The sequence below is a fragment of the Acartia tonsa genome, chromosome 6, assembly GCF_053477335.1.
Source record: "Acartia tonsa isolate MP-2025a chromosome 6, ASM5347733v1, whole genome shotgun sequence".
Taxonomy (NCBI): domain Eukaryota; kingdom Metazoa; phylum Arthropoda; class Copepoda; order Calanoida; family Acartiidae; genus Acartia; species Acartia tonsa.
Genome location: NC_137265.1, coordinates 24,250,476 through 24,276,488, shown reverse-complemented (window position 1 = coordinate 24,276,488; position 26,013 = coordinate 24,250,476).

The following is a 26,013-nucleotide window of genomic DNA, read 5'->3' as shown; positions in this document are numbered from 1 at the left end:
AGTTGACAAAATTGCATTTCCCCAATAGCGTTACGGACTGACTGACTTAAAGACAAAATTAATAAGCTTTGATACTTAAAAAGAAGCGGAAAATATTTTCCAGTATGGCTACGAAACTAAGAAATATCCGCTGGATTAGAACCATTTCTCAGCTTTATTGAAAAATCATGTATGGCATCGTATAGCATAGAATTTTCCGAGAATATTGAATCCAGGTTTTCAATTTTGGTTTTAATCTCATCAGTTACCATTTTATATCTGCAGAGAGCTGTCTATAATACGATGTGATAAATAACTATTCAACTAATTTATATCCCTGTTGACGATTTATATGGTTTTAAAAGGGTATTCATATCTGACATATTATCAACAGCATTTTCTCTGTGAAGTATTTTGTGGAAAGATCAATTATCTTATATTGTACTTTCCACTAAGAATTCCAACAAACTATGATTTTATGGGAGGGAGGTGTAAGAGAGTTAATACAAACCCCTGTGTAACTCCAAATTTTTACATAGTAATTAAACTGGGAGAATAATTCTTTTCTATTGTCCTTTAACTGTCCAACAAACGACACATTAGGTTTGCACAATATTGGTGACACGTATAATTTACATTCATCCCTTCCTTCTTGGTTTTAACAAAACTTCATTAAATTGTAATACAGACAGGAAAACTTTATAATATACAGGGAGGGAGGGCACCTTGACTGTAAATTACATTGGTCCACAATGTTGTGTAAGCACAATCTCTTATTTGTTGGCTCAAAATCCATGGGTACTTTTAACCATTAATTTTTAAGTACTATTTTTGTTTATTACCATTTGCGATGTATACAAATTATTTATCCATTGTCTTATCACTTAAGATCTTGATAACATAGGATAATGTTAAAATTGTGCATTAGGGAGAGGACAATTGCAGATATGTTATCCTCTCATAATTTTCAAGGTATTCATTAGGATTTTAGGTGAACTATGATATTAATTAATGGAAGGAGAATAACTTATCTTCTATTGACCTAGCACTGTTTCCTTTTACGAATTTAAATGTATGCTTCTCATATACTTTTAATAGAAATTCAATGATACATCCCTATTTATATCCTTAATGAAGATAATGAAGATTACTTTTCTCTAGAATAAAATTATTAGGTAATACAATTTTTTGGACTCTACTAGTGTTAACCAACCAATCCAAATTCAGTAAAAGTGTTTGATTCTTTAAATTAAAACTTTAGGGACCAGCCCAGAGTTCGCTTCCTCCCTGTTATAAAGAGAGGGAGGGATGGGACATTGAACTATTAATTACAATAATATAATACTAACGTTTTCAAAAAACAAGATTGATTTCTTATTTAAACACCTCGGTGTTAGTTTTTATTAAATTTGGATTAGTTAATTCTAACTTGAAGTTTTGAAGTGTTTTAGTCAATAATTCTATAATTCAGAAGGGATGATTTTCATTAATATACTATTTATGGTCTTATCCCCTAAGATCCCTAGTTTTTATATATCCACCACGTTTCCAAGAGTAAATATTGTCATTTTTATGATTTAGAACTAAATTGTGTTCAGTGGAAATAAGTTGATTCAAAGAATTATAAACAGTTTTCCACAGATAAATAAATAACTCTACAAATCTTGCTTGATTTAAGTCTATGATTTTTTTTTCGTGGAAAATTGTCTTATCCTCAGATATATTATATTATTATTTCGAGGTATACATGAACATTTTATGCAAACTATGATTTTATTTATTGAAAGGAAGAATAACTTACCGATCATTATCCTAGCACTGTTTACTTTGATTTTACGAATTTAAATGTATGCTTGTTATATAATCTTGCTGGATACATACTAGTCATACAAAATGTTATATGTTTCATTTAGATTAAAATCGCATAATATCATTCCCCTTTTTATATATTACAATGTTAAGAAAATTTATTCAAACAAGTTATATCACCCTCCCCTCCCCTATCCAACCAACATACTACAGTCCATTGGTTACGAGAATAATCTCCTCCCACTTTTTTGATGGCATCATAGTAAGTTTCAACAAAACGAAATAATAGTTATTCTAGACAGAATTCCGCGGACAGTAAATTGAAAAATTATACGATTAATTCCGGTTTTGTTAGCACAGAAGGCCCAGCTAACAAATCTCGTATATATTATGATTTTTCATTTTATTTTTTTGTAGAAAATTGTCTAGAATATGATAAATACAATAGATTTTTAGTCTAGCTTAAAACCGGTTCTAATCCAGCGAATATTAATCGGTTTCTAAGCCATACAGGAAAATTCTTACCTTCTCAAACATTTTGAACTATTGAAGCTTTGAATTAATTTGTTTTTATATATTCTTATATGCTTTGACGAAAAACGTTGAAGTAGTTTAAAAATAACAATTTGACATTTTTATATTCATATAAAATTATACATCAAAGTGAATACAGAATGTCAAGATTGTTATTGTCAAAATATTCATACTAAACTGTAAAACCAGGATTTGATAACTTCTTTTAAATCTCTTCTTTTATCTCATATAACTAAACTATCTTAATTCACTAACTCACGTAATGTGTTAACTTAACCCATGGCGAGACAGGTCGAAACTGACTTAATCCTGCACATACAGCCCCTCCCCTTCCTCCAGACTTATGAGCGAATTCTTGAAAAATCAAATTAGTCCATTAAAAGCGAGGCTTTCCTATAATTAGGGTCCATACATCCGTCCGTCAGAATTGTCCTATTGACTTCAAAATTGGGATGATGATTCCTGTAACAGTAAAGTATAATTTAGAAAGCGTAGCAGCTCTATAATTGTTACCATAAAATCCATACTTTTATTTAAAGAATGCTGTATATAAAATTCTTTTTGAAAAGTATTTTTGTATGATGTAATTTTCATACTCATTTGATTTTTAGATAAAGAATTCTGAGACAACATGGTTTACAATTATAAGCAAATTAACTCTATAATCAAATACGTTTGTCCGTCTGTCCAGGACCGTGACTTATTTGGCTTCTATTTATGATAGACTGCTAAAACTTCTTTTATTGTTTATCTATCCTTGTTTTTGTGTGCTTCGCTATTTATTAATGCTGTCATCCTTATTATTTGGTGGCTACAAATCTAAGTATGTTTTAATCTAAAAAAATTATTAAAAAACAAGGACAACTAGTAGCTAATAATATAATGGACAAACGGACAAAGGGAGTTATAAACCAGAAGAGAGAGATTATGAATGAAAATTCCCTCTCCCCCCCAAATAAAATAATTTTCTTGGGAACACATTAGACTATGAGCAGCACCAGTAGTACTTTTCTTTATATTTAAATTTTTTTTTAATTATCTCTTGGGGCAAAGCACCTAGAGGCTAGCGCTAGTATATTACAAAGTTGCTTGATTTCTATCCGTCCGTCTGTCTATCCCAAAGTAGAACGATGTCTGTCTGTCTGTCCGCCTGTCTGGCGAAGCTGCTAGTATATCCTATTATATAAAGTAGTAAGCGTTTTTTGTCTGTCCCGAAGGATCTCGCTAACCGCTGAACCGATATTATTCTCCTTTACAGTGAAGCTACTTATAGGTCCTGGGAAGGTTTTATATTATTTTGGGGAGGGTGTCTTTCCCCCTCCCCCCCAAATGTTTTACTCTTTTGAAACTCAAATTTAAAATGGGAGGAGGTTGACTTTTTCCCCTCCTACCTTAAGTGCTCCTAGAGGCTTCTAGGGGCGTAGCCGCTAGTCTATAATACAAAGTAGAACAATGTATGTCTGTCTGTCCGTCCGTCTGATCTCGATAACCACTGAACCGATTGGATTCTGCTCTTCAGGTTTTATACCTATTGGTCCTGTGGTGGTTTTAAGCTAATTTCTTGGGGGGGGGGGGGATGGACAACCCCAATCCCGCCCAAAAATGAAAATTTCCCCCCTCCCAAAAAAAAATGTTTTCTTGGGAACACATTAAACTACGAGCAGCACCAGTAGTACTTTTTTTATATTTAAATTTTTTTTTTAATTTAGAGGCTAGCGCTAGTATATTACAAAGTTGCTTGTTTGCTTGTGGAACACCCACAACCTCCCAAAAAACCAAAAAATCCCTCCCCATTTTTTTAGGCAGTTAATTTAAAATTAGTGATTGCAGCGCTAGAAGGGCTTAATTTTTGTTTTTAAGTATTGTTTATAAAGAAAAAGACATGTATGGGGGGAAACATGATTTTTTCGGTTCCTTTTTGGCGACACTCCTATTATCAAGGAGCATAACCAACTATATAACATCCATGGCGGTCGGACTGTCTTTTAGCAGAGTGGCTCATTATTTACGAAAAAAACATTTTTCTGCATGGGGTCTCAGATTTTGATAAAAACTTCCATTCCCCTTCGTTTGGTCATAAAACTAAGGGCTGGGTGATTTTTAACCTTTTTAATCCATTTAAAGTCCGATTTTTCGCGCATTTTCTCACTGTGGTGTTTTCACAATGAAAAAAAGGCATTTTTTCGTGATTTTCAAGTTTAAAATTTTTACATTAGTTTTCAACTTACAGACATGTTTTATATATCAAATTAATCCCCCAGATGGGCACAATATAGATATTTTCTTAAAAATTAGGGCCATAGACTATTTCTTCATTTTTGTATAACTTTTCAAGGCACAACATTTGTTATTTATGCATTTACTGCCTCAGGCAAACCGTTTTGCCGTATTTCACCGCTAAAGGCAGAACTTTTGACATTGTTTGCCGTGTCTAAGGTTTTAATGGGCATTATTGGTAAGAAGCCATTGATTTATCAAAATCACTCTGAAGTACTTTTATTTAGGCAATTTAATTTACTAAATTTCATGTCAAGTAAAATTTTTTGTTCATCTAACTGATTTTTGTCAAAAAATGTTTCTTTTATTACTAATGTTATATCAGTTATTAATATTATATTCACTTCATTTTCCTGTTTTAACAATTGAAATCCTTTTTGACGAAAAACGGTTAAATGCACAAAAAATTTTACTTTACATGAAATTTAATTTTAAATGGATTAAAAAGGTTAAAAATCACCCAGCCCTTAGTTTTATGACCAAATGAAGGGGAATGGAAGTTTTTATCAAAATCTGAGACCCCATGCAAAAAAATGTTTTTTTCGTAAATAATGAGCCAGGTTTTTTGGTCACTTTTATACTTTACACATTTCCCCTTATCTTTGGTGTTTTTGGTCCAATTTTGAAACTTTTTTTGGATGACAGCATCAAAACATTTTTTTCCATTGTTCGCTTCAGTATGTAATTTACTGAAGCGTTCTAACAGTCATCATACAAAACAAAATAGTTTTTGTGCTTATTTTCTGAAATAAATCTAAAATAATCATCCACGATTTTATGTGCTTTGGATGTTGTCATCCTTGTCTAAAATATAAACTTTACCAAAAAGAAAATATATATTTGCAGAGATCTACAGGGATAAGAAAATGGTTGATTAATTGATGTACTCCCCAATGATGTTACACAAAATTAATCCTTATATAGATTAAAATTAGTTGATGGAATGTATGGAAACTAAACTTAACCCATTAGTGACGAACCAGGTATTAAAACCCGGTTCCGAAATATGGAAAAAAAAACTGGTTTCCAGTCTTTAAATTTCATCATCCTTTTGTAAGCCTCCCCTTTACTCCGTTCTTTATCTATTGTCCCCAGAGAGAAGTCTCAGATATGGATCTATGATATGGATAATATGGATCTAAACGAAAAACAGGTGCTTTCGCAAAACGTTAATAACTTTTTTGTTTTTAAAGTTAAGTTGCTGATTTTTTTTGTGAAATATAATGTTTATTGACAAGTACATCTATTTGTGAATTCGTTTTATTTAAATTATTATTTTTTATATGATTTTTTATCGTTTTTTTACGCCCTATTAGGACCCGGTTCGGCATGGCCATAAATACCCGACAGTTTTAAAACCCTGCTCAGTTTTGGTTTTATTACCCGGTTTTAACTTTTCAACCATTAAATATTTTTTTATGATTTATTATTCTTGAGCCACCCTTATCAGTATACCCTAGTAATCTCTATATGTGTCCTCCAATAGTTTTATGCTCTTTTTCTGATATGTATCATCCAATTTTTATATGATCTTTTTTGTGTATGTCAGGTTTTAAAACTTTGACAAACGGGCTTTTTTACCTGAAACGGTGGCCAAAACCGGCCAAAACACTAAATTTGAAATAAATCGCTTTGTATATTACTTGTAGCCCTATAGATTACTTGAGGTTGTGTAGTTTTCAATTACGGATCATATCAAAGTTCTAAAAAGTGTTCATCTCACTTTGGGCGTTCAAAAATTACATTTTTCATTTTTTTGTTGAAATAACCGGGTATTTAGGAAAAAACGGCTTTTAATGCCGGCAGAAAACCACCCAAAACGGGTCAAAATACCCGTTGTGCATTTATGGCCATGCAGAACCGGTTTTTTTTGCAACTTTCCTGTGCACGTTACTAGAGCAAAACAAAAAAATTGGTATTCCGATTTGACAATTATAAAGCTTCTCTGAAATTTTCAGCTCGATCGGCCCATAAAAGTGGCGCTCTGCACTAATGGGTTAATTAACCAACCAATCTAAATTCAATTAAAGTCCCCAATGAATAAGAAAATGGTTTTATGAAACTTTGGAGACTTGTATAGCCCAAAGTCCACTCCCTCCCTACATATTTGAAATAAAATTTTGCTTCCCACACTTTCAAATGATTTCCGCTTTTCATCACTTGGTATATTTTGTTGTTATTTCTATGGGTAAAAAACATTTGTAAACATCAAATATCTAAACAAAAAGTTACTTTATGTGAGAGAAAAATATATTACGCGCTTTGCTTGCCAATTTACAAGCACATTTCAAACTGCTTTGACATTTATCTAAGTCTTTTACTCAAAACTGTTTGTCTGTCTAAATGAATAAAAATATATAAGTGTATCATGTGATGTTCAGGATAAGTTTATCATTTTTTGTGTAAATTCCCTTAACTAAAAGACATGTTTTTAAAAACCCTAATTAAAGCACACAACACTCTATATTCTTGACTTAATAAAATAACACCACTCTTGTTATTTTTAATTGATTTTAGTTTAAAGGGGGTGTACAATTTTCTAGGTGCGCTCCGTGCAAATCCTTGTGAACACCAATTTTAAAAAAAGTGACAGATTTAAAGTGCCATTTGAAGAGGGTGGGAGATGGTAATATAACTTTTTAGCTATCCTTATAATAAAGTAACAGGATGTCTATTTGTACCAAAGGATCTCAAAAACCCTGAACAGACTGGGCTCTCCTAGTAGAGTAGCTTCTAATAGGTCCTGGGAAGGTTTATAAATATTTCTATCAAGTGTACCACCACCCTTCCAAGAGAAATAAAAATAAATTGAAATTTTTTTTACTTGGAGATTTGAACACAACTTCTCAAACTAGATATCTGAAATAAAGAAAAAACATTTAAAGTGCCACTAGAAGCCTCTTTTAGCTGCTAGTAATTCTTTAATTAACTGTATCTGTCAGTCCGTAATGCTATGGGGGAAATGTGATTTTCAAAATTATATCCAAATTGAGAGTTTTTAACTCGCCCCTACCTAATTTTTTTAAAGGTGGGTTGATCATCCTCTTGTATCATCCTCCCTCCCATAAAAAATGTTTTAATTCCATGCCATTTTAATACCCACTTCCCTTTCAGTTACTCCAAAAACAAGTTTTACTCCAACAAAATATTTAATATTTAGCAATGTCAAATGAAATTAATTGGCTGAATAGCAGCCCCTAGCTTTGATAACAACTTTGCTTAGTAGCATTGTGTCAAACAAGGTAATTTCCCCAACTCTGACTCTATATCACTAAATGTCATATATGACTTTTGGTAACAATGTGTCAGATTAGGTAAAGGGTGTTTAAAAAAAAACCAATCGCTTCACTCATTTCAATATAAACCCTACAGTTTTAGTCAAAAACTAACAAAAAATGACCCAAATCATGTCCAAGCAATGATAATGAGAAAGGACTATTTAATTTTGATTTCTACTCACATCTCCTGAGCACTACAGCTCCAGTCCTAGCCCTTGTGGAGAATTTTTCCTTACATGGAGATTAGAATACAACAAATCGTTTTAAGTACTTAAAATCTTGTAGATAGACCCCATAATGTTTAGAATATTTGATGGAGCATGTAAAGACCTTTCTATAGACACCTTAACCAGGTTTCTAACTCAATCCTAGCCAATTTGGCATAAAAAATACAGACCCATCACACATTTAGACATGAAAAGTCTCTCTAGTCCTTGATGTTTGACAGATCTTTCTTTTTGATGTCAAAATGGCTCAGATTGTGTTAGAAACCTGATTAAGGTGTCTATAGAAAGATATTTATATGTCCCATCAAAAATTCTAAACATTATGGGTTCTATTTACAAGATTTTAAGTTTGTTATGACAGTTTGTTCTTTTTTTTAAAGACAGAGCAGTCATGTGTCAATTTTTGATTGGTCTGTCTTTTTGATGCCAAATTGGCAAGGATTTAATCAGAAATCTGGATAAGGCGTCTATAGAAAGGTCTTTATATGCCTCATCAAATACTCAAAACATTATGGGGTCTATCTGCAAGATTTCAAGTACTTTAGACAGTTTATTCTTTTTAAAAAAAGACAAAACTGTCTTGATTTGTAATAAAATATGCACTCTCCACGTAGGGAAAAAATTCCAAAAGGGCTAGGACTCGAGCTGTAGTGCTCAGGACAGGTGAGTAGAAATCAAAATTCAATAGTGTTTTCTCATTATCATTATCATTATCAATTTCTCATTATCATTGTATATTCCTGAACTATGACTTTATGTCACTAAATGTCATATATGACTTTTGGTAATAATGTGTCAGATAAGGTAATTTCCCCAACTCTGACTCTATGTCACTAAATATCATATATGACTTTTGGTAACAATGTATCAAATTAGGTAATTTCCCCAACTCTGACTCTATGTCACTAAATGTCATATATATGAATTCTGATAACAATGTGTCAGATTAGGTAATTTCCCAAACTCTGACTCTCTGTCACTAAATGTCATATATGACTTTTGGTAACAATGTGTCAGATATGGTAATTGCCCCGACTCTGACTCTATGTCACTAAATGTCATATATGAATTCTGGTAACAATGTGTCAGATTAGGCAATTTCCCCAACTCTGACTCTCTGTCACTAAATGTCATATCTGACTTTTGGTAAAAATGTGTCAGATTAGGTGTTTCCCCAACTCTGACTCTATGTCACTAAATGTCATATATGAATTATGGTAACAATGTGTCAGATTAGGTAATTAACCCAACTCTGACTCTATGTCACTAAATGTCATATCTGACTTTTGGCAACAATGTGTCAGATTAGGTAATTTTCTCAACTCTGACTCTATTTCACTAAATGTCATATATGACTTTTGGTAACAATGTGTCAGATATGGTGATTGCCCCAACTCTGACTCTATGTCACTAAATGTCATATATGAATTCTGATAACAATGTGTCAGATTAGGTAATTTCCCCAACTCTGACTCTATCTCACTAAATATCATATATGACTTTTGGTAACAATGTGTCAGATTGTGTAGTTTCTCAACTCTGACTTTATGTCAATACATGTCATACGTGACTTTTGCAAACAATGTGTCAGGTAAAGTAAATTCCTCAACTATGACTTTTGGTAACAATGTGTCAGATATGGTAATTGCCCCAACTCTGACTCACTATGTCACTAAATTTCATATATGATTTATGGTAACAATGTGTCAGATTAGGTAGTTTTCTCAACTCTGACCCTAAATCACTAAATGTCATATATGACTTTTGGTAACAATGTGTCAGATATGGTAATTTCCCCAACTCTGACTCTATTTCACTAAATGTCATATATGACTTTTGGCAATAATGTGTCAGATTAGGTAATTTCCCCAACTCTGACACAATATCACTAAATGTCATGTATGACTTTTAGTGATATTGTGTCAGATTAGGTAATTTCCCCAACTCTGTATGTCACTAAATGTCATATATGACCTTTAGTGATATTGTGTCAGATTAGGTAATTTTCTCAACTCTGACTCTATGTCACTAAATGTCATATATGACTTTTGGCAATAATGTGTCAGATTAGGTAATTTCCCCAACTCTGACTCTATGTCACTAAATGTCATATATGACTTTTAGTGATATTGTGTCAGATTAGGTAATTTCCCCAACTCTGACTCTATGTCACTAAATGTCATATATGACTTTTAGTGATATTGTGTCAGATTAGGTAATTTTCTCAACTCTGACTCTATGTCACTAAATGTCATATATGACTTTTGGCTATAATGTGTCAGATTAGGTAATTTCCTCAACTCTGACTCTATGTCACTAAATGTCATATATGACTTTTAGTAAGATTGTGTCAGATTAGGTAATTTCCCCAACTCTGACTCTATTTCACTAAATGTCATATCTGACTTTTGGCAACAATGTGTCAGATTAGGTAATTTCCCCAACTCTGACTCTATGTCACTAAATGTCATATATGACTTTTAGTGATATTGTGTCAGATTAGGTAATTTTCTCAACTCTGACTCTATGTCACTAAATGTCATATATGACTTTTGGCAATAATGTGTCAGATTAGGTAATTTCCCCAACTCTGACTCTATGTCACTAAATGTCATATATGACTTTTAGTAACATTGTGTCAGATTAGGTAATTTCCCCAACTCTGACTGGATGTCACTAAATGTCATATATGACTTTTAGTGATATTGTGTCAGATTAGGTAATTTTCTCAACTCTGACTCTATTTCACTAAATGTCATATATGACTTTTGGTGATATTGTGTCAGATTTGTTTGCATTGCCAAAAATGAGAAAATAACCTGACATAATGTCACTAAATTTCAGATTGAAATCTGAACTTTGGTCAAATTTTGTCATATCTGAACTTTGGTAACAAAGAGTCATATTGAGACAGATTTAAATCTGAAATCTAGTGACTGTGGATTTCTAATCTGACCGAAAAGTGGTAAAAACTACTAGGGGTGTATGTGTGTGGGTATGAAATCGTATGAAAAGGTCCCCTGGGACGAAACTTTACATTTTCATAATACTATACATATAAGTATTTCCAAGTACAACTTTAATTTTGTAATTGGCTCAAATCACAAAAATATAGAATTATTACCTTTAGTGTAATTAAAATAAAACTTGCATAATTTCGATACTTCTATACATAGGGATAGGACAATGAACGTGAAAATAATCTTCCAAAATTGATAAAGGTTTTTCCTATGTAAACTAGAAATGTTAGTTGAAAAGTTTTGACTGCAGGTTTGGTATGTAGGTTTAGAACCATTAAAGAATCTAAAATTTAAAACCTAGCGAATAAGAGAACATATAAAACTATGGGTACCATAATTTACATCTAAAGTACCAGAAAAAAGTGGACTGTTTATTGCACTAGTCCCCTAAGTTGTAAATTACGTATTGAATTTTATTGGTTGGTTTATTAAGTTGTGTGTGTTTCAATTACTCATTTTAATCTACAGAATGGGTAACTTTGTGTATCATCATTATAGATACACACAAATTTATCAGCTATTGTCTTATCCCTTTAGATCCCTGCAAACACTTAGGTATTGTAATTTAGGGAACTGAGCACTGAAAACATTTGTTGGAGGAAAATGGTCAAAGGTTCTGTACCTTTTAAAGCAACAACAATTTCAGTATAATATTTGACACATAAACTTATTAGAGCGAAATCGTCCTAAAGGCCACAAAGAAGATCTAAGAAAAGCTTTGCTCATAAAAAATCGAAAGAAAACCCCGGATTTATAAAAATTTTACAACATATGAACATAGGAAATCATAAAAGTTTATTTAAAATACAAGATGTAAAAATAGCCAGGGAGAGAGAGGACGTTTGCTTGCCCATAAGTAAATCTTCCCCCCAATCTCTCAAAAAGTAAAATAATACCATTATAACTTCAAAATCTTATAAGGGCAGATTAAATTATCATCTAGCTATCTAAGGCAGATTTATACAAACAAAGGATTAGAGGAGGACTATTTCAGTGGCTATTGTCCTATCCCCATAGCCCTGAAAATTGTTAGAACAGAAAATAGTAACTTTTATACATTTCAAGCTGAATTTACCTAACTTTTTGATGTTTCTCTACGTTAGTAATGTGGGTTGCTGGGTAAAGAAAAGACATTTTTTCTTGCTGATATTATTATCAGCTCACACCCATCTACACCTCACTAAATTTTGGTTTAGGTAGGGGGTCATCAAAATATTCAGATAAACTTCGCTCACCCCCCTGGTAAAATCATCTTTAAATGAAAACTGAAATTAAATATGTACATATTGGCAGACATGGTGAAGTGAATCAAGACAAAATCAAAACTGCCTTGGATAAGTCAAAAATTGTGTTGGCGACGACACAAAAGAGCAGGCATAACTACATTACTGTTGAACATAAAGTAGACTTTAATATTATTCAAATTTTCTGTTATCCATTGCTATGGTAAAAAAAGACTTTCCTAATTTCTAGTAATTCAAGTCTTTTATTTTAAAGTTATTTAAACATTCAACTTTTTTGCTGGACACACAGTAAATATATTTAAATCTGGGAAGGGAAATTCACGTTAACATTTTATTTCCTTTCCATGACAGAATAAGTCTTTTGTCATTGTCCAAATCTTACTTGCTCATACAAGAAACAAGGATGACAACATCCATATATTTGCGAAGCTTGTCAAATCTGAAAATTGAACAAAATTATCTTAAGCATCTGGCGGCTCTGTATTTGAAGATTTAAAAAAATTGCCTAAAACCATCTTAATACTAAAATCTTAAGATGAAATAGCCTAGAGCAACTTTGGGACCTATGTGAAGCTTCCTTATAATGAACTTAATCATTCCAGGAATCATACTAAAACCTAAAGCTTTAGATAAAAAAAAAACCTGACTGCTTTATATTATAGGATAACATCCATAATAAAAACATTCAATATTTTGTTGAAGGCTTAGCTAATTTAATTTTTAATTTAATATCCGTATTTAGAAAATGAATTAAATCGCGTTTCATGATTTCATAGATTATAGAATAGATGACCCACTAGAAATATCATGTTTAAAAGCTAGAAAAAAATATTCTTTAAACTACATAATTTTTCAAACTATTGTTTTAAAATATACAACTACCAGAGTGTTTTAAATAATAGATATGATAGCATCTATATTTTCTGCTTATAAATGAAAATATCAAAAGTGGTTTCTTTTCAGTTTATACATTTTAACCTTTACATTAGGAAGAGAGGTGTTATATAACTTTTCTGCGTTTGTTTGGTTTGATTGTATAAAAAACATCCTTATCAAATATTAAGCAATCGCCCGATTCTTTATGTAATATTATTTGTTGGATTCATTTATCCTGGCGGCCACTGGAGCTATCCATGAAAGTGTGAAATCCAGGTGAATTCAAAAGAAAACTAACACATAGTTTTTAAAATTATTATTTAAACCAAAAGTAATATTGATAAAAATCTAGCAAAAGTCACCTTTTGACCTCTACATGGCCTTTGACAGATGTACATATCACATTTCAAAGTGAAAATTTAATCTTTATAAAATTATACTTTTCATATCTATTGCAGAAAAATTTGTAAAACATATCCAAAACTTTTTTTTTTCAAATTCCTTTTCTTTCCATCCCCTTCTATCTTTTTTATCTCTCTCTCTCCTTCTCTCGCTCTCTCTCTCTCTCTCGCTCTCTCTCTCTCTCTCTCTCTCTCTCTCTCTCTCTCTCTCTCTCTCTCTCTCATTTAATCAAACTTTTCTATGTATACAATTTTTACTTTGTATTTGCCTCTATTCCTTTTAATCTTTCTATTGGCAATACCATTAGAATAGTTAAAAATGAAAAGGTGTTTTCTCATGATTATGTCTTTCTTTTCATTACAATTTTTTATATTTTGAACTATTTCACCTAAATACTGTAGACTATCTCTTGGATGAGCAAAAAGAATTAGAAATGAAAAGACCAATACCTAGCAATCAGTTTATTTAACTTTTCTTTTATTACAGATTCTGCTAACGGTCCATAAATTTGAATATCATATCAAAGATTTATTTTAGTAAACGAAAGCATGTTATTTATATATTTTTGGGTAATTAAAAGCTACAGTTACTTTTTTATACATGTATTTCACTACAAGATGCATCAAAGTAGTTGTATTAAAACGTTTTTTTTGTGGAAATTTTTTTTTCATTAGTTGACAAATGTGGACTTAAAGAAAAAAGATGGACAAAATATCAGTGTCCACTCTGGATGTTTAGAAATAAGATTAGGATATCTTTCATTAGTATATATGAGATTACAGAGGGAAATTAATACTTTTTAGTAGTAAAGCTACTCTTTCACTTACTTTGTTTCACCGTGTCTATATTTGTGTGTCTATCCGCCTATCTTAAAGGGAAAGTGCAATTCAATTGGATGTGATTCGACATATGTCGCTGCATTTTTAGGAAGATAGGTTTGACCAACTATTTTATGTCCTAATTGGTCTGTTATGGTCTTGGAGACATTTAATTTTAGTTGGCAAAATGTCTTTTTATCAGTTCTTCACAAGACGGCTGAAAATTTAAAAGAAGATTTATATGACCATCGCTTATTTAACCTTTTATGTCTTTTTGTCTCTGTTGTCTTTTTGTAATTGACTGTTCATTTATAAAATGTTACTTTCTTAGTCTCTATTACAGATAGGTGTCTTTTTCCTCTAAATGCCTTTAAGGGCTCTTGAGATCGATGGGGGGGGGGGGAGTCAACCCCTAACCTTCCCCATTTTCAATTTTAGTTTTATATAGAGAAAGTAAACAAATTTTGGGTAGAGATTTTTTCAGGATGGTTTCACCTGGATGGATTTTGGTACCCTCCACCAAAATAGTTCAAAATCTCTCCAGGACCTATGAGAAGATACATTGTAAAGGAAATCCATATCGATTCAGCAGTTAGCAAGATGCTTCCGTACAAACAAGTACATAGACTCAGAGACATCCTGTTACTTTTAAATGGATTGTTTTATATCCAAGAGGTTTGCTGCCTACAGATGCTATAATCCTTGTTTAATATCTCATTACAAATCTGTTTTGCCAAGTCAGGTTTCAATGGGTGGATATATTTAATCAAAAAATATTTTGCAGCCAAATAATAGCCCCAAACTAATTTATCATTCATAAAATCGGGGTAACTTTATGGACGGACGGACATACCCTAGATTTTTTAAAGGCAGCATTATTTTTTTAATATATATGGAATAATGTGAAATAAAACGATTAGCATTTAGACAAAATTTAATGTTTTCTGTTAATTATAGTTATCATTACAAGAAACTGTTGATCAGAGCAACATAATTACATAATTTTATCGTTATTTTCTACTTTCTAAACTTGTAGAAGAAAAACTCTCTAGGTATAGTCTATCTCTAACACTTTTCTTATTAGAAATTTTTAGCTTTCTAGAACTCATATTGTCAGTTTGTCTCCTACATTTCAATTATTATGAGTTGTGTCTTATCTAAAGATGTTAAACTGGCGTCATGTCAACTGAAATAAAGAAGGAGATGGCGCCATGGCCTATAAACAGGGACATTATAATGTACATCAAGAACTTGCGTACATACAAAGATATTGAAATGTAATGATTGTTTGCCTTTACGATGTTTATCTGAAATAAGTGCCTCCATTCGTAAACTATGGTTTGATATAACTGTCCTATTTATTCAAATTACTTTAATGATAAAAAGCTGATTTTTTTCATAAATGTTATGGATGTTGTCATCCTTGTTTTCCTACAATTTATTTAGATAAGTCTTTATCTTAAACTTGGTTTCCACAAAATAAATTGTTTGACCTCTAGAAAAGAAAATGAAGGGAAATGAAAATGGAGATAAGATTCATTTCTACCCCTCAATGGTAATACTAATATTACTTCAGGGTATGATTGGTTACTGATTAGAAGGTCCAAAGTCACTATTTATTGGTGTGAACCAACTCTTTTATTGCATGCCCTTTATATGGAAGTTTTACTGGTCAAAGGTAACTTTTAAGCCTGAATCAAGAAATTCCATAGAACAAAAATTATTATTTCCAGACTTGCTTGGAAACCGATAAATATTCACTATATTTTAACCGGTTCTTGCCCTTCTAAAAAAGCATGTACCAATTTTGGACAATTTTTTACGAATAATACCAGTTTTGTTAAGCAGCCCATTAACGGGAAATAATCTTTTAATTTTCCATTTTAATATCCAAGATGCTGTCTATAATACGATACGAGAAAAAAACTATTAATGGTTCATTGTCCTATTCCTATAACCCTAAAAAATGTCAAACTGTACATTAGACCTGTCCAGTGTAATATTTTGAGTAAAAGTATTCACGATAGGAAGAATGATATATAATTACCTGGAACAATTTGCTATTATTTCTAAATGTGTCCTAACGAGTGTTTCGCGTTTTTTGTTATGATATTTTGGCCTATGTATATGGGCTGGTAAATACAAAAATATTCTAGTTAAACCTTTCCCCAGACAATTTAGCTACCGATTGGAAAAATTAGTCAATTCAGTTTATTAATAGTCCAATGTCACTCCTCTCCTTTTAGATGGGGCTGTTCTGTTCTGTTCTGTTCATTTTCATTATATAATATATAGTTATGTCAGAAAGGAAAGGGAAAATTTCATTGTTACAGAGTTTTATTTACGGATGTTAGTTCAAATACTTAAAGGGGACTATTATTAAATCTTAATAGGGTTATACAAACTAATAGTGATCATTATTTTGTTTGTCATAATAGGATGTATATCAATTAATAGCCCGTTGTCTTATCCCCTAAGATCCCTGATGATTATACCTATAATTGCGCTATTTAATTTGCAACACTTAATTGCAATGACATATTTATTAGGCTTGCAAATCTACAAAATTGTACACGTTTTTCTAAATCATGAATTGGTCCATTTTCCGACTCTTTTTTGTCTTATACGAGTTTTTGTTAATACAAAAAGTGTTGAGTTTTGAATTCACGAGCTTTGCCGTTTCAAATGTTTTTTTGGACCATAGCTTCATAGGCAATTTTATAAATCTTTTTTTCAGAAGAACAAACATAAATTTTATATTTTACAGTGATTAAGGTGGGTTATTATTGCACCTTAACTCATATTACTCTGGAAACTGTGCTGAATTGTCCACCCATAGTTCCGTCCGTATGTAGCTACTATTAGCCACTATATATTAGCCATGCATAATTTCATTTTATTACAGGTTTCAGAGTAAAGAACTATTTTATACAAATTAACTAGAAATTTATTCGTGCAAGAGCGTCTCTTAAAATCGCTTTATTGGATAATTTTTTCACATTCATTTAAAAAAAAAAATCAGACAATGGAAAAACAAATCAACATACTTTTATACATCGTCCATTGTCTTATCACTTAAGATACCTGGATGAAACAGAATTTGTTGTTGATAAATTTTTTTCACTAGATTAAATGCCAGACATTGACAGGGATAAAGGGATAAAGATAAAGCATAAAGATAATAAAAGAAGATAATATTACTTTTAGCAGTTACATCAACGGCTCTAAGGCATATGTAGTAAGTGTGAGGAGAAACGACCTTACACAGAACATGCTTACTCCCCCTGTGACGCCAATCACTCTTTTTAGAAAGAACGTCAAGTTCAGGGCCGCACCCCTGTACTAAACATACTTTAAATGTAGCTGCTTTAACTCCCTCAAGACCACACCAGCCTAATGATAACAAATAATTATCCCTTTATTGCTGAAATTGAAAAGATGTTATCACATGGTGGCCACCCTAAATTCAAACAACAACAAATAATAGCCATAACTCTTTTAGTATGTAAAGTAACACTAGCAGAAATATATACAAACTCTGTAACATATATTGCGTCAGCAATAAGTATATGAATTTAGCATGAATTTTAGTATTCTTTATACCCATTTTTTATCAGAATGAGAATGAACAAGCACTAGACGTTTTCAGCAATTTTCAAAAATAATGTATTTGTGGAAACTTTTATTGCAATAAAAAAATTTCCATTACACCTTTCTTATATCATCAAGTACATGTTATTGGATTAAATACCTTTAAAATAACAAAACTTTATATAGACATTACCGGCTGAGCCACTGGGTTAAAATCTAGCTTTAAAAACAAAAAGTAAAAAAATAGGGAGGTCATTTTTAAAGGTGTGATTTCTTTAAGGAGGGGTTTTTACCTTCCCCCCAAAAATAGTTATAAACCTTCCCAGGACCTATTAGAACTTTCATTATAAAGAGGAACAATATCGAGATCATTTGGTACAGACAAACAGAAACACACACACACATAGACAACCTGTTACTTTTTTTATAAGCATTTATAACTAAATCAAAATGACTTAAATGGCAGTTCAAATTAAATCAAGTTGACCTTGCAGACCAATTTTGTTAGAATCAAAGAGTTTACAAATACATTCTAGAGGCAACAATACCTTTATTGTATAACTCTTTGATTTCAATATCAGAGTTTCATATCTTTAGGAACTAGAGTGGTAAAACCCTTACTCTTCTATAAAACTCCTTGTCCTATTAATATAATACTGACAGGATATGTGTATGTGTGATCAGTAAGATCTCTAGAACATCAGGAGCTTGACTGCACATTTAAGGTTTTCTTTGTATTGATATTTTGGTAGATTTTATGCTGTTTGTCATCGACTATAAAAGGTATGGCTCCATGAAAAAAAGTGACCCCGCACAATTTTTCTTGCACACATTCTTTACAAGTATCTAATGTTTCTATTTCTATGTATATCTGTGTTGTTTTATGATTAAATTAAATACTCTTTTCAGCATATCAACAATTATTATTCTACAAAATTTGTATATTTTGACGTTAAAAGTTCGAGATTTTGAGATAGCAGGTTTTGAAAGATTTAATAGTTAAGATTATAAAAATCAAATAATAGTTTATATTTACATTGAAGAAAAAAAAATGGAAGAAACTAACGTTTATTCATAGGTTGGTATATAAATAAAAAAAATCTATTCAATGAATGTAAATGTGGCATCAGATTGAGAAGAAAAAAAATATGTAGATATTTCTATCAACCTAACCCCTTATGTATATTCTAAGCATATAAAATTCTATATTGCTTTGCTGTAAGAATGATATCAGATTGAAATAGTTTGGACTCGGACCACACACACAAACTACATAAATAGTTCAACTTTAGGGTGTGCCTCCATTTCCACACATCAATAAATTTCCATGTTGCATTTAAATAAGTTATTATTTGGGACTAGCGACTGTGCCTCTGTAATTAAAGAAGATGAGAAGAGAAGAAAATAGCTTAAAACAATCTAAATACTAAAATTAAAAAATACAGAAGCCTAAAACCATCCCAGTACCTATTTGAACTTTCCCTGATAGGGAAAAACAAATCGGTTGAGAATTTATAAACTCTTAAGCTACATACACAAATGATTGTAAAACTTAGGTTCTGCTGTTTAAATGATATGCGGTTCTGATAATTAATTTAATTTTAGGTTTTTATTAATTAAAATTTTTTGTGGAGGGGTAATTTTTTCCAAGGGGCGATTCTTCTTGGGAGGGTGGTGATACCCTCACCCAAAATAGTAATAAACCTTCCCAGTACCTATGAGAAGCAACCCTTTAAAGGAGAACCCTAGTGGTTCAGCTGTTAGCGAGATCCTTTTGTACAAATAAACAAACAAAAAGACAGACATACATTCTGTTAATTTGTTATAAGTATATGTGCGGAACCCATTGAACTTCTACATTTAGGTGTTGTATGCTTGCTAATAATTTTGATAATTTATATTTTAGCACACTATCATTTTCTAGCGACGGATAAAAAAGATGCCATTCTTACATCCAAATAGTAGGATATATATGTTTCTGCCAGTTCCAAAAAGATGTCCCTAAACCGCTGAACAATAAAATTATATTTTCCAATGAATTTTCTTATACATTCGTCTTAGGCAAGTTTCTACCTATATTAATGTAAACCCTGGCAAACGAATTTTATATAAATGGAAAATGGTTAAGTAAATTTTACATTCTACTACTTTTTTGGCATTTATTGTCAGAAGAAGACAAAACCTAAAACGCTTTTATATTACTTGTTTTGAAATAATAAATTAAAGTGAAGTTCACTATTTTTTCTCAATTGACTCTGATACTCAGACAGCATACTCTGATTAATATTATATAATAGTTGCGCTATTTAATATATTTATGCTTAGGAATCTACCAAGAAGTTTACATTGGATGAACAATCTTAAAATATAAAGGGTAAGCCAGAACAATTTTATAGTGTGGGTTCACTTCCCAAAATTATTATATTGTGATCTAATCAGAACAGCATATTATTACAGCAGTACAAATAACAATTTCATCATTCAACACCTCTTGTTTATTTTCATTTAAGTCTATTTGCTATTATGAAACACCTTCTTAAGATTCTGTATGCGTAATTGAAGACACATCACAATTTATATTTACCTAAAAAGTGCAATATTTTATCAAAAAAGCAAGTAAAAGCCATGCTAAATTTGGTAAAATATTCAAAAATATTAGTTTTTACTAACATTTAAAGGCTATTGACCCCTCTGATGTTAAATATAGTCAATAGAGTTTACTTTAGTCTTATTTTTTCTTATATCAGCTACTTTTATTCTTTAACTATCTATATTATCTACAGTATACGTTACAAAAAATGACCTGTCTTTAAAATGGTCTAGCCCCCCTTTCTAATGAAAATATAATCCTATTTTTTGTGTGTGTGCTCTTTATTACATGCATGATGGTGTGTCGGTCAATGAAATCAAAGAACATTTTCCTACATTCAGCAGGCTATAAAAGAAGATATTCAAAATGTCAAAATTCCACCGATTCTATATTTTAAGTTAATTTTACTTAAGGCGAAAAATCATAGATTTTGAGTTCTCGATACATACTTTTTGGCCTCGAATGACTTGTATGAGAGCTAAGAAGCTGGGTAAGGTGTCAATGGACGCAGAATTTTATGCTAAAGATAAAACTCTAAACAAACCCTATGCTAAAATCAATTTAATTATGTGATTTTTCGGCTTAAAATAATACTAGGTGGAATTTTGACATTTTTGATATTTTCTAGAACATTTTAAAGACCGGTCATTTTTTGTAACATAAATTGTAAATCCTTTATAAAAACTACTTTAGTCTTTTCATATAAGCTTCTAATCTGTTTTGGTTTCATACACAACAGGGAGGAATTTAATAAATATACCTGTCAAAGATAAGGTAAGGCTGGCCTTTATATTAATATGACAGGTTTATGTAAGGCTTAAGTATGCTTTTCAAAATCTTTACTTAAGCTTGACATTAATGAATTTAAGGCTAGGCTTTACTCCTTTTATCTAAAGAAAGCTCAAGAAACCCTTATTTTTAGGCTACCTGAAAAAATCCATTGTGATATACATATAACAATATAACGACACAGTTTTTTGATAGAGGATTCATTCAATATCCTAATATATTCATCATTTCTTTGTAAAGTTTGATACAATCAGTTTGATAGCATTATAAATAATCACACCAAACAAGTCTTTTTATTAGATAACAAGGATTACAATATCCACAAGGAGCGAAGCTCTGGAAGAAGATACGGAAAGTGTCATGTGTGACGTCATAAATATACGTCTAAATCCATCTCTTTTCTAGGGGTGTCCTTTCCCACTTCTCCTCTCATCCTTTCTATTCAGACGTATCTTTATGATGTCAAAGTTATCACTTTCCACTCATGAATATAGAATTAAAAACAATAAATAAAATATAAATAAAACATTCAAATCAATTGAGGGGGGACTGCCATTTACAAAATTTGAATAAATGCAAAATAATGCGATTATAAGCATTTTTACTCTATTTGAATGAACAACTTAAATGGCTACTAAGTAAACTGGCAGAAAGTTGGGATAAAATAGCTTTTCTCCAGTTGAACCTTCCCTTTTCCTTTATTATGACTTTTTTGGGTTTTTTAAGGGCCAGTCAATTAATCTTTTCTGATTCGTCATATTGTATACTTCATTCAAATTGTTACATTAACGGGGCGGTAAAAATTATACCAACGGACATCAGATTTATTGATAAGATACAGATTTTTTTGATATGAAAAGATTATTTTTTATCAGATCTTTGATATGAAGGTTGACCTGAGGTTTTACTGATTGATTTGTATTAACTTTTCTGACATTTTAGATGAGACATATTTCAAACCCCTCTGTTAAATATAATTAGGAAAGGAGGGGACATTGGTATGTAAAATTACACAAAGTTTTATAACCGAGTTATCCGATTCATCAAGTTTGGCTCCTTTTACTAAATTATGATCGGTTGGTTCTAAACTGTTGGTATCTAAACTGTTCAACCAATACTTTGATCTTTAGAGGGGAATATTTTGTTAATCATCATTGAGGATGTATATCTATCAATTTATCGTCTATTGTCTTATTCATGGAAAAATATAAGCAAAATAATAACAAAAGAATAGCATAGTTCTTATAAAAAAAATTCTTATGTATGGCTTGCGTTGGTTTTTCAGCTGATTCTAAACCCTCCCCTCTCACGGCACACGGACGTCAAAACATTTTATTTAATTAAATTAGGGGTTTCAAAAACAATGGGAATGTAATTTCATTTTTAACACAAATTATTTACAAAATGGGCCAAATCCCTTTAATGGGAAACTTTAAATAAAGACTTATCTCTCATAAGAATATTGAGTACATGCCAGATCATAATCTACAAAAATGTGTATTAGTAGTGTAGCAACTCTATAACTAGGGTCTGTACTTCTCTTATTAGAATATTAAGTACATGCTAGATCATAATCTATAAAAATGTGTATTAGTAGTGTAGCAACTCTATAACTAGGGTCTGTACTTCTCTTATTAGAATATTGAGTACATGCTAGATCATAATCTATAAAAATGTGTATTAGAAGTGTAGCAACTCTATAACTATGGTCTGTACTTCTCTTATTAGAATATTGAGTACATGCCAGATCATAATCTACAAAAATCTGTGCTAGTAGTGTAGCAACTCTATAACTAGGGTCTGTACTTCTCTCATTAGAATATTGAGAACATGCCAGATTATAATCTAAAAAAATGTGTATTAGTAGTGTAGCAACTCTATAACTAGGATCTGTACTTCTCTTATTAGAACATTGAGTACATGCCAGATCATAATCTATAAAAATGTGTATTAGTAGTGTAGCAACACTATAACTAGGGCCTGTACTTCTCTTAATAGAATACTGAGTACATGCCAGATCATAATCTATAAAAATGTGTATTAGTAGTGTAGCAACTCTATAACTAGGGTCTGTACTTACTCTTATTAGAATATTGAGTACATGCCAGATTATAATCTATAAAAATCAGTATTAGTAGTGTAGCAACTCTATAACTAGGATCTGTACTTCTCTTATTAGAATATTGAGTACATGCCAGATCATAATCTATAAAAATGTGTATTAGTAGTGTAGCAACACTATAACTAGGGCCTGTACTTCTCTTAATAGAATATTGAGTACATGCCAGATCATAATCTACAAAAATCTGTATTAGTAGTGTAGCAACTCTATAACTATGGTCTGTACTTCTCTTATTAGAATATTGAGTACATGCCAGATCATAATCTACAAAAATCTGTGCTAGTAGTGTAGCAACTCTATAACTAGGGTCTGTACTTCTCTCATTAGAATATTGAGAACATGCCAGATTATAATCTAAAAAAATGTGTATTAGTAGTGTAGCAACTCTATAACTAGGATCTGTACTTCTCTTATTAGAATATTGAGTACATGCCAGATCATAATCTATAAAAATGTGTATTAGTAGTGTAGCAACACTATAACTAGGGCCTGTACTTCTCTTAATAGAATACTGAGTACATGCCAGATCATAATCTATAAAAATGTGTATTAGTAGTGTAGCAACTCTATAACTAGGGTCTGTACTTACTCTTATTAGAATATTGAGTACATGCCAGATCATAATCTATAAAAATCAGTATTAGTAGTGTAGCAACTCTATAACTAGGGTCTGTACTTCTCTTAATAGAATATTGAGTACATGTCAGATCATAATCTATAAAAATCAGTATTAGTAGTGTAGCAACTCTATAACTAGGGTCTGTACTTACTCTTATTTGAATATTGAGTACATGCCAGATCATAATCTATAAAAATGTGTATTAGTAGTGTAGCAACTCTATAACTAGGGTCTGTACTTCTCTTATTAGAATATTGAGTACATGCCAGATCATAATCTACAGCATGACCCTCAAAAAAGTATTTTTAAGCATCTGCAGCCCTTATTTCTCAATGAATTATAAAAAAATGCATATGTCCGTGTTCTCCATAGTATTTCACATAAGTAGATATAAAAATATTTTTTTTATCTCCATTAACACCGGAGATTTTTAGAGCTAAAGTTTTGAAAAAGTGACTGAGGAAAAAGTAACTTTTAACATGAAACGACTTTTTTTTAGCAAAATTAGGGTAGAAATCCTTTTATTTTTGTTACTAGCAGTAACTTTATACAAAAATGAAATAAAAATTTAGTTTTTGAGTAAAAAGCATTTTTTTACTCATATTTTTTGAGTCTTTTTAGTTTAATGATATTTTGAAAAACTTACTTATTAGGCAAAATTGTTTAAGATTAAAAAACCAAATAAATCTTTATGAATATAGCAGGAAAATTGTTTTTGTTTCACAATCCTAACTTTAATAACAAAAAAGTTATAAAGAAAATAAAATTAAAACATAATGATTTTTTTGTCTAAAAAGCTTAATTAACCCCCTATTAAATTATTGAGATGTCAGAAAAGTAGGCGGAGCAACTGTCATAATTAATCCTTTTCTCAAATAAGGGTTAATAAATAACCGAAAATTTGCAAATAATCAATTCATTCAGTAGTATTTTTTGCCATTAAAAATTTATATTTTTTGGTGGAATAAAAAAGAAATAATTAGTTAACTTGTTTTTCTTTGTGTATCATTATTCAGTTGCTAGAAAAACATAATATAACCATCCAAAAAATAAGAGAAACAAAAAAAAATTCTTTTTCTCAGTCACTTTTTCAAAACTTTAGCTCTAAAAATCTCCGGTGTTAATGGAGGTAAAAAAAATATTTTTATATCTACTTATGTGAAATACTATGGAGAACACGGACATATGCATTTTTTTATAATTCATTGAGAAATAAGGGCTGCAGATGCTTAAAAATACTTTTTTGAGGGTCATGCTGTATAAAATGTGTATTAGTAGTGTAGCAACTCTGTAACTAGGGTCTTTTCTTCTTTTATTACAATACTGAGAGCAAAGCTACACTAAGGTATAACTGCTTGTTTTTGTTGCATAACTTGTAGACCTTTAAGCCAAATAATTAAATATAAAGAAAAACCGTTGATGACAAATTAAAAATCTTTTTCCCCTTTAATGATAATCCCCCCAACCCCAAGAAGTTCTAGAACAACCTAATTAATTTTAGTGCTGATATTTTCACATGTTAAAAATAAATGTTATGTATAAAGTGTGACTTTTTTCATTTTATTACATAAAGTAGAAAGAATTTCTTTGTCTGTAGTTTAAAATTTCGAAAACTACTGAACCGATTGAGTTCTCCATTTTAATGAAGCTTCTTATAGGTCCATGGACGGTTTTAGGCTATGTGATTTTCATATCTAAGTTTTTTCCTACTTTCCTTACTCTTTAGAATACAGAGCTTCTAGATGCTAGAAGCGCATCCGAAAGTTAAATTAAAAGTATTGCTTAAAGTTAATTTGTATTTATTATTTGAATCAATGTTTCATTTAATTTTTAGTTTT